Raw genomic sequence first — 9,202 nt, forward strand, 5'->3', positions numbered from 1 at the left:
CATATTTTTGCCTTGTAGAATACCATAGTATAACACTTTTTTACTACAAATGTTTGGTGAAATCATATTTTTACATAAATACTTTTCTATTTTTTGTATGGAAATATGGTATAATAAACTCACATGTATCCATCCTCCAGCTCTGATCCATTTCTCCCCCTCTGGCCCAGGTTATGTTGAAGCAAATTTCAGACACTGTGTAATGATATCATTTAACCTGATATTGATATAAATAGAGTAAAATATATATATATTATTATTATTATTTAAATCAAATATTCAGTCAGTTGTACGTAAATTGTTGACTACATTTCTGATTCTCTCCTTTGAGTCTAAGAAATAGAATTCCAGGTAAATGAGATGGAATGTTTTAGGGCTCTTAATTTTGTCAGATTGCTTGCAGAAAGGATCTGTCCAAGGTAGTAGCAAATGTTGGAGAGGCTGTGGAGAAAAAGGAACCCTCATACACTGTTGGTGGGAATGTAAAGTAGTACAACCATTATGGAAGAAAGTATGGTGGTTCCTCAAAAAACTGAAAATAGAACTACCTTATGACCCAGCAATCCCTCTACTGGGTATATACCCCAAAAACTCAGAAACATTGATACGTAAAGACACATGCAGCCCCATGTTTATTGCAGCATTGTTCACAGTGGCCAGGTCATGGAAAAAAAAACAAAAAGTCCATCAATAGACTGGGTAAAGAAGATGTGGCACATATACACTATGGAATACTACTCAGCCATAAGAAATTATGACCTCTGATCATTTACAGCAAAATGGTGGGATCTTGATAATATTATACGAAGTGAAATAAGTAAATCAGAAAAAACCAGGAATGCATTATTCCATACGTAGGTGGGACATAAAAGTGAGACTAAGAGACATTGATAAGAGTGTGGTGGTTACAGGGAGGGGGGGGAGGGAGAGGGCAAGGGGGAGGGGGAGGGGCACAAAGAAAACCAGATAGAAGGTGACAGAGGACAATCTGACTTTGGGTGATGGGTATGCAACATAATTGAACGATAAGATAACCTGGACGTGTTATCTTTGAATATATGTATCCTGATTTATTGATGTCGCCCCATTAAAAAAATTATTTAAAAAAAAAGGATCTGTCCATTTATACTCCCACTAGCAACATGAAGGCCCCTCTTTCACTGCACCCTAAACCACACCTAGTTATTTATTTGAAAAGCACTGTAGCCTGACAAGGCGGTGGCACAGTGGATAGAGCATCGGACTGGGATGCCAAGGACCCAGGTTCAAGACCTGAGGTCACCAGCTTGAGTGTGGGCTCATCTGGTTTGAGCAAAGCTCACCAGCTTAGACCCAAGGTCGCTGGCTGAGCAAGGGGTTACTCGGTCTGCTGAAGGCCCACGGTCAAGGCACATATGAGAAAATAATCAATGAACAACTAAGGTGTCACAATGCGCAATGAAAAACTAATGATTGATGCTTCTCATCTCTCCGTTCCTGTCTGTCCCTGTCTATTCCTCTCTCTGACTCTTTCTCTGTAAAAAAAGAAAAGAAAAGAAAAGAAAAGCATTGTAAAAGGTTTCTTTCAATGATTTTTAGGGTTTAAAAATCTTTACCCAGAAGCCTATGGTGGGATCTTTGAAGTCAGTCAGAGCTGGGCTTCAATCCTCAGCCTGTATAACCATGTGACTGTGCTAGTCAGTCTCTGAACATCTGCTTCCTACTTCAGTAGATAAAAATACTTACTTCATAGGATTTTGTGGTGATTAAGATATAATAATGTTTATGAAGTGCTTAGCACAAGTCTGGCATGCAAAAAAAGCTCAGTAAATGGTACATTTCTTTTAGACTGCAAGTTCCATAAGGTGATGCCTATCGTGGTTTTGTTTATTTGTTTGTTTTGCATTTGCATTTATTTGCTTAGTGCCTGATACATAGCTGGCACTCAATATTGAATGAATGAGAAGATTTGATTTTAATAGTTAAAAATGATATATCATTTAAGTTTAATTCAATTACTAATAAAGTCTTAGGCTTATTAGCTGTTTGAATAGTTCTAGACTGTCATTTTTTAAATTCATGTCCTTTGGCCATACAATAAGGTGAATTGTCAATTTTTACCAACTCTTATTAGCTGTTTGAATAATTCTAGACTGTCATTTTTTTTAATTCATATCCTTTGGCCATACAATAAGGCAATTTGTCAATTTTTACCAACTCTTTAAATATGACCAAAAAGTTCACATGTAATAATTTACCTTAAAGGAGAAAAGTTAGCTATTTTATAAATATATGTGTATATATATTATATAGTACATATATTTTTTCTTTATGTTATTTAATTTTTTTGGCAGGAGTTCTTAGAATTTTTTTAAAATAAAAAAATAAATGTAATTTTGGGAAACAACAAAATATAAAAGCACTTCCTTTGGGGAATCACTATGAAATAGGTTTTTGGTTGACAGACACCTTAAACATACTAAATAAATCCTAGAAATGCCCGCAGAAGCCCATTTTCAGTCTATCATTTGTTATAGATGTAATCTAAACCAATTGGAAGTCATTTACATTTCCAATATTCTCCAGTACTAACTCAGTGGGTGTTAGGCAGATAAAATATATTATGCTCACTTTGTTAAAGAAGACGCTGCCCACATGGAAGCCGTCGCCCAGGTGATATTAATATGTGTTGGAGGCAGGCTGTGGGCAGGCAGAATCCTTGTAGCCTGGGGCTTGGTTTTAGGACTAAGCCTTTCCCACCCTTTTTGATGTGGGGTGGTATAATCCCATCATGCCTCAAAAAGTGACTTTGTATTAGAGACTTCCCTATTTTATATATTAGATTAAAGGTTTGGATTTTTACACTATAAAATGGGGGCAGAATGGGAGCTTGCTCTCTTGGTTCCTGAGATTATCATTAGAGGAGAGAGCAGAGAGGAGAGCAGAAGGAGGCCACGTGGAGTAGGCCAGGAGAAGCAGCCAAGATGGCAGAGTGTTGAGTGAGAGGCCAGTTAGTGTAGAGTTTGTGCAGGGAGAAGGAAGGAGATGGGGAACAGAGGTGAATAAAGTCTGGTGAGCTAGAAACCTTTGATTCTAGGAAACTCAGATAAGTCAGTAGCTTTGTGAGCACTGAATGAGTGGGTTTTGGAGTCCAGTGTGTGTTTTTACTTGCCTGCCGGGTGCAAGCTAGGATTAAAGATGATGGCCCATCAGTTATTGGCTCAATTGTTTCTTTACCATCTGTTCAAATTCAATGAGAACCTGCATGGGTCAGGCGGCTATGATGGTGGCTGTGCATACTGGCTTTATAGTAGGGCAATTTCTAGCAAAATGTTCTAAACCCCCGCATTGGAAACAAAATCCACTGGCAAAAGTACTTTCCTGGCCTCCCTTCTTTTGTTTGTTCTGCCATTTATCAAAGTATTGTCCTGGAGGCCTCCCCTGAAGCACTGAGGCAATAGCCAGACCTTGCATGTATGAAAGCCCAATATCAGCACATATCCTGATGTAATCCCCTATATCTCAAGCCTGATCTAAAGTTTGTGGGAGCAGGGATCTCCAAGAATCTGAGACAAAGACATGGACACACCTGTGCTTTCTGGGAGCAACCTGATAAGAGTACGAAGAAGCAGAGGGCAGCGGAGGCGCCAAGGTTAAGGATGCCACAGCTGTGACACCCCATCCCTGGAGTTGTCCCCGGACTTGGAAGCATCTAGTTCAACCCCCTTCTTCCTCTCATATCCACATTCCTCCTTTTCTAGCTTCCTCTGACACTCCCCAGACAATGGTTCCTGCTCAAATAAAAACATTTGTACAAAAAGAAAAAGGTCCCTTTTGACCCTAATTGTCCCATAACACTGGGGAACAATTTTTTTTCTTTTCCGTTGCATAAGGTTTTAGAACTGTTTCTATATAACTATGCATCACTGATTGCAAATATGAAATCCATTTTTTGGTGCATGCTCTAGTTTTCATGCAATTTTAATTTCTTTTTGTTACAGTTAATGGCATGCATTGATTTTTAAATTGGAGTTAAAGGGCAACGACTCTTGGATTGAACATAACCACAAGGCAATTAATGTTTTACAAACATCACTTTTACATCATTGTAATTGTTTTTAAATGTAAAAAATTATCTTATAAAAACACCCTCTTATTTTGTTTTAAGATTGAATCGTGGCTTCTTTGAGTAGGTGTAAATGTAAGAATAGTCCTGACACCTTCTGTTATATATGTGGCTGTTACACACTTCAACGTCAAAGGCGCAATATTTCATCATTTGTGACATGGGCATATGTTGCCTATTTTCAAGTTCCCCTTGGCAATCAAGACAAGAATTGGGCTCCTCATATTGTGTGTCATAATTGTGAGAAAATGCTTCATGACTGGACAAAAAGAAAATGCAAAAGAATGCCTTTTGGTATTCTCATGGTTTGGTGTGAACCTAAGGACCACAGCAATGACTGTTATTTCTGTCTTATTCATACAAAGGGAATCAGCAAGAAAAAACGGCATATGATCGCATATCCTAATATTCCTTCAGCAATATGACCTATCCCACACTCTGAGACACTCCCGGTTCCAGTTTTCAATGGTTTTATTTCTTCTAAGGATGAAGAAAGTGAACATGGTGATTAAGCGTATTTTGATAAAATGCATGAGGAAATGGTTGTAGAATCTGAAGGGTCTTCTGATGCCAAGCAGTCATTAACCCCTCAGCAGTTTAGCCAACCCGAATTGAATGACTTAGTAAGAATGACATAAAAATTGTCCTCAACTTTCTGAAGTATGAGGAGCATAACTGGATCATTTGTGTGGATCTTAAAAAGGTAAATTTCCTGCTAGGACAACAGAGAGATTTCATGAAGTATCCTTGCTTTCTGTGTTTTTGGGACAGCTGAGCTCGGGAGAAACACTAGACACAGAAGAAGTGGCCGAAACATGAAACTGGAAGTAGGGATGCAAAATATTGTGAATGAACCTGTAGTTAATTGAGACAGGATCATTTTTCCCCCACTTCATATCAAACTTGGCTTAATGAAGCAGTTTGTTCAGGCTTTGAATAGAGAAAGTGAATGCTTTCAACATATTATTTCTGCTTTTCCTGCCTTGTCTTTCAAGAAGATAAAAGCAGGTATATTCAATGGACCTCAAATTTGAACCCTCGTACGTGATGAAGAATTTGCCAGGAAGATGAATAAGGAGGAGAAAGCAGCATGGCAGTCTTTTGTGGCAGTTACAAAGACCTTCCTTGGCAACAAAAAAGCAGAAAACTATAAATGTCTGGTCCAAAGGATGCTGTTGGCTTTCCGTGACATTGGATGTAACATGAGCCTTAAGATTCACTTCCTGAACAGTCACCTTGAGAAGTTTCCTGAAAATCTTGGAGTTGTTAGTGATGAACAGACTACTGCTGGAGCATCAAACGAGATTATCCTCAACAAGTACTCAAATGCAAGAGCTACAAACACAAATTTTTGCCTGACTAGAATTTAAATAACTTTTGCGCAAATTTTATGATTAAAATAAGTGTTTTAATATGATCTATTTTGAAATTGTAGACAAATTCTGATGCAGGCATATCTTTTAGTGTATTAGTGTATTTACTGCATTATATAAATTATTATATTTTCACAAAGATGATGCCTAAGAAGACATTCTACTTCATTATGTTAAACTAAATGTTGAAAATTTTACAATAAGATGAAAACGTAAAATCTTGAATTGCAAAAAAATTGTAGCTTACAGAGAAAAACTAATGTCAGGTTTGAGATTAGCACACTCGAATTAGGTAAGAACAAGTGTTTTTGTGGATGCAACAAAAATTTTGTTCCCTAGTGATACTCCTGACTATACTTTCCCTGAAAACTTTCTCTACTCACTGTGCACACTTGGGGTGTTCTGTCACCTGCATTTAGTTTAGTTTTCTCTCCCTTAGGTCCCTGTTTTGGTGCCACCTGCCACAGACCAGAGTGGCTAGTAATTGTCCAGGTCCTGAGTGAGAACGGTGTGGAATGAAGAAATAAACTCAGGGAGGGAAAGGATGGGATCAGGAGGTCTCTGCACAGCTGATAGCTTGCAAGAGCAAAGCAAAGCCATGGGTCTGTTTTATTATATAGTGCAGAGCCATATGCAAATAAGGAAGTCTCCAATACAAAGTCATATATCTGAGGCATAAACAGGAATTCTCTTAAGGCCAGGAATCCCTTTAAGGCGCAAACAGGAATCACCCTACCATGCATAACTGAAATCAACCACTATCAGAACAAACAAAGGGTAAGAGGAAGGACATGTAAATTGCCTCTAGCGACTTGATCAAACAATTGGAGATGGGATGAGTAGAAACACTCAGCTTCACGGCCAACATGGAGGTGTGGGGAAGAGTGTAGCCTTTAGCTTAAGCCTTAATGAGGGCTTTGCCAGCTTGCAGTCTCCCACAGATTCCATTCTTTTTTATGGTTCAGTAATATTCCCTTGTATATGTGTACCACATTTTCTTCATCCAGTCATCCATTATTGGGCACTTAGGTTGCTTCCATATATCTTGGCTATTGTAAATAGTGCTGCAATGGACATAGAGGTGCATATTTCTTTCCAGATTAGTGTTTTGGATTTCTTTGGATAACTACCCAGAAGTAGAATTAGGTATAGCTGGGTCATAAAGCTATACTATTTTTAATTTTTTAAGGAACTTTCATACTGCTTTCCATAATGGCTGCACTGCCTGACCTGTGGTGGCGCAGTGGATAAAGCGTTGACCTGGAAATGCTGAGGTCGCCGGTTCGAAACCCTGGGTTTGCCTGGTCAAGGCACATGTGGGAGTTGATGCTTCCAGCTCCTCCTCCCTGTCTCTGTCTCTCTCCTCTCTAAAATGAATAAATAAAAAAATAAAATAAAAACATAATGGCTGCACCAATTTTCAATCCCACCAACAGCAAATGAGAATTCCATTTTCCCCACATCCTTGCCAATAGTTGTTTAATAAATGATGTTAGAAAACTGGACATAGTTACCTGGCAGGGGAGATACCATGATCATGAAGGTGGTTTTCCCAGGGCGAGGCTTATCCATTGCACTCCGGATGTGCTGACCCCTGCGATTTCCCCAAATGTGGGAAACTTGACTGCATAATTTGTGGTAGTGGGGGACTGCATTTGCGTTCATTAAAAAATTTTAAAAAGAAAAGAAAACTGGACAGATATATGCAAAATATGAAACCTAGATCACCTTCTTACTCCATATATAAGAATAAACTCAAAATGAATTAAAGACTTAAATGTAAAATCTAAAACCATAAAACTCCTAGAAGAAAACATAGCCAGTAAACTCTCTGACATTACTCATAGTAATATTTTTTTCTGATATGTCTTCTTGGGCAAAGAGAACAAAATAAAATATAAACAAATGGAACTACATCAAACTTAATCTTTCACAGCAAGAGAAACCATCAACATAACAAAAAAGACAACCTACTGAATGGGAGAAGACATTCACCAATGATGTATCTGATTAAGACGTTAATATTCAAAATTTATAAAGAATTCATACTACTTAACATCGAAAACAACCAAACCAATTTAAAAATGGGCAAGGGACCTGACCTTCGAAGAGGACAGATGACCAATGTCACTAATCATCAAAAAAATGCAAATTAAAACCACAATGAGCTATCACCTCACACCTGTCAGAATATGGTGGACAGAAAACCAACATCTGGTGGGATGATAATGGTGATTTTATTGTTGCTCATGGCTACCATGGTCACATCAGTCTGGCCTACCAAGCAGTGGCAATAAAGGGACCACCTGTTGTGACACCTGCCAGTGATGGGAAAAGCTCAGCATACTTTTAATACATGGAAGTTTCTCTCAATAAGTTCCCTTGAAGATCTGGAAAAATAAAAAAAATTAACTTTGTAGAGCAGGGGGAAAGGACAGTCACTTCACTAAATGGTGCCGGGGCAAGTGCCTCTGCGGAGGGAAAAGAACAGAACAGAATTCCTGTCTCAGCCCACTCATAGACATCAATTCCCAACTGGCCTTGGCCTGTCGAGTTAAATAGGAAAGGCAAATCAGACAAGCTCCTGGAAGAGCACACAGAAGAATTTTTTATGATCAAACAGGGCACAGAACATTAATCATCATTGATAAGCTGGACTTCATTAAAATTAAGATTTCTGTTCAACATGATGACATTTACAGAACAAAAAGGCAAGCCACAGACTGGAAAAGATTTGGCAACACATATTTACAAAAAAGGAATTTTATTATATATAAATACATATCAACCACATAAAGTAATATATGCAACTCCTAGAAATCTATTTTTAAAAGGCAGACAACTGGGCCTGACCTGTGGTGGCGCAGTGGGATAAAGCGTCGACCTGGAACACTGAGGTTGCCGGTTCGAAACCTTGGGCTTGCCTGGTCAAGACACATATGGGAGTTGATGCTTCCTGCTCCTCCCCCTTCTCTCTCTCTCACTCTCTCTCTCCCTTCTCTCTCTCTAAAAATCAAATTAAAAAAATTTTTTTTAAAAAAGGCAGACAACCCATTCAAAATGGGCAAAAGGTGAACACATATATCACAAAAGAAGACTCAAGATTCCATAAACCCATTCTGAGTGTTCCTCAACATCATTAATTTTTAGAGAAATGAAAATTAAAGCCCCAATATAAAAGAAAATCAAAGCCATAATGTTATAATATTTTATATCCACTAGTTTGACTGAAATTTAAAAGGCTGAGTGAGAGTAGCAAATATTGCAAGAATAGGGAACACCTAGAAAATCCTAGAGCATCAAAGATAAAACAAATTTAGACAATGGAGTTTATATTCTCATTAGGAGGATATGACATGAAAGTGAAAAATAGCTTCCATTTGCAAAAAGTAATAACCAGTTAAAAGATATAATGGGAGAGAAAAACTAACCACACTAGCAGCATACAAGACAAAATACTTAAGATTAAATTTGAAAGGTGTTCAAAACCCCTTTGAAGAACACATGAAAACATTTCTGAAACCCACAAATCATACTTGAACAAATGTAAAGACATCCTTTGTTCTTGAACAGGACATTCTCATAAGAGATATCAGTTCTTGCTAATTTATACATTTAATACAATCCCAATAAAAATACCAAAAAGCTTTTTTGTTACTGGAGCTAGGAAACTAATACTAAAGTTCATTTGGAAAAGCAAACATTAAAAAACAGCTAGAAAAGC

The 9,202-nt window shown here is 37.9% G+C and overlaps 1 non-coding gene across 1 annotated transcript; it reads left to right on the plus strand.

Moving 5' to 3' along the window:
* Positions 1 to 6,984: 6,984 nt before the first annotated feature.
* On the plus strand, positions 6,985 to 7,146 carry LOC136390002 (U1 spliceosomal RNA). Its single transcript, XR_010748534.1, has one exon. It is a non-coding gene; the product is annotated as a U1 spliceosomal RNA (small nuclear RNA).
* Positions 7,147 to 9,202: the final 2,056 nt, after the last annotated feature.

This window comes from Saccopteryx leptura, chromosome 1, assembly GCF_036850995.1.
Source record: "Saccopteryx leptura isolate mSacLep1 chromosome 1, mSacLep1_pri_phased_curated, whole genome shotgun sequence".
Lineage (NCBI taxonomy): Eukaryota > Metazoa > Chordata > Mammalia > Chiroptera > Emballonuridae > Saccopteryx > Saccopteryx leptura.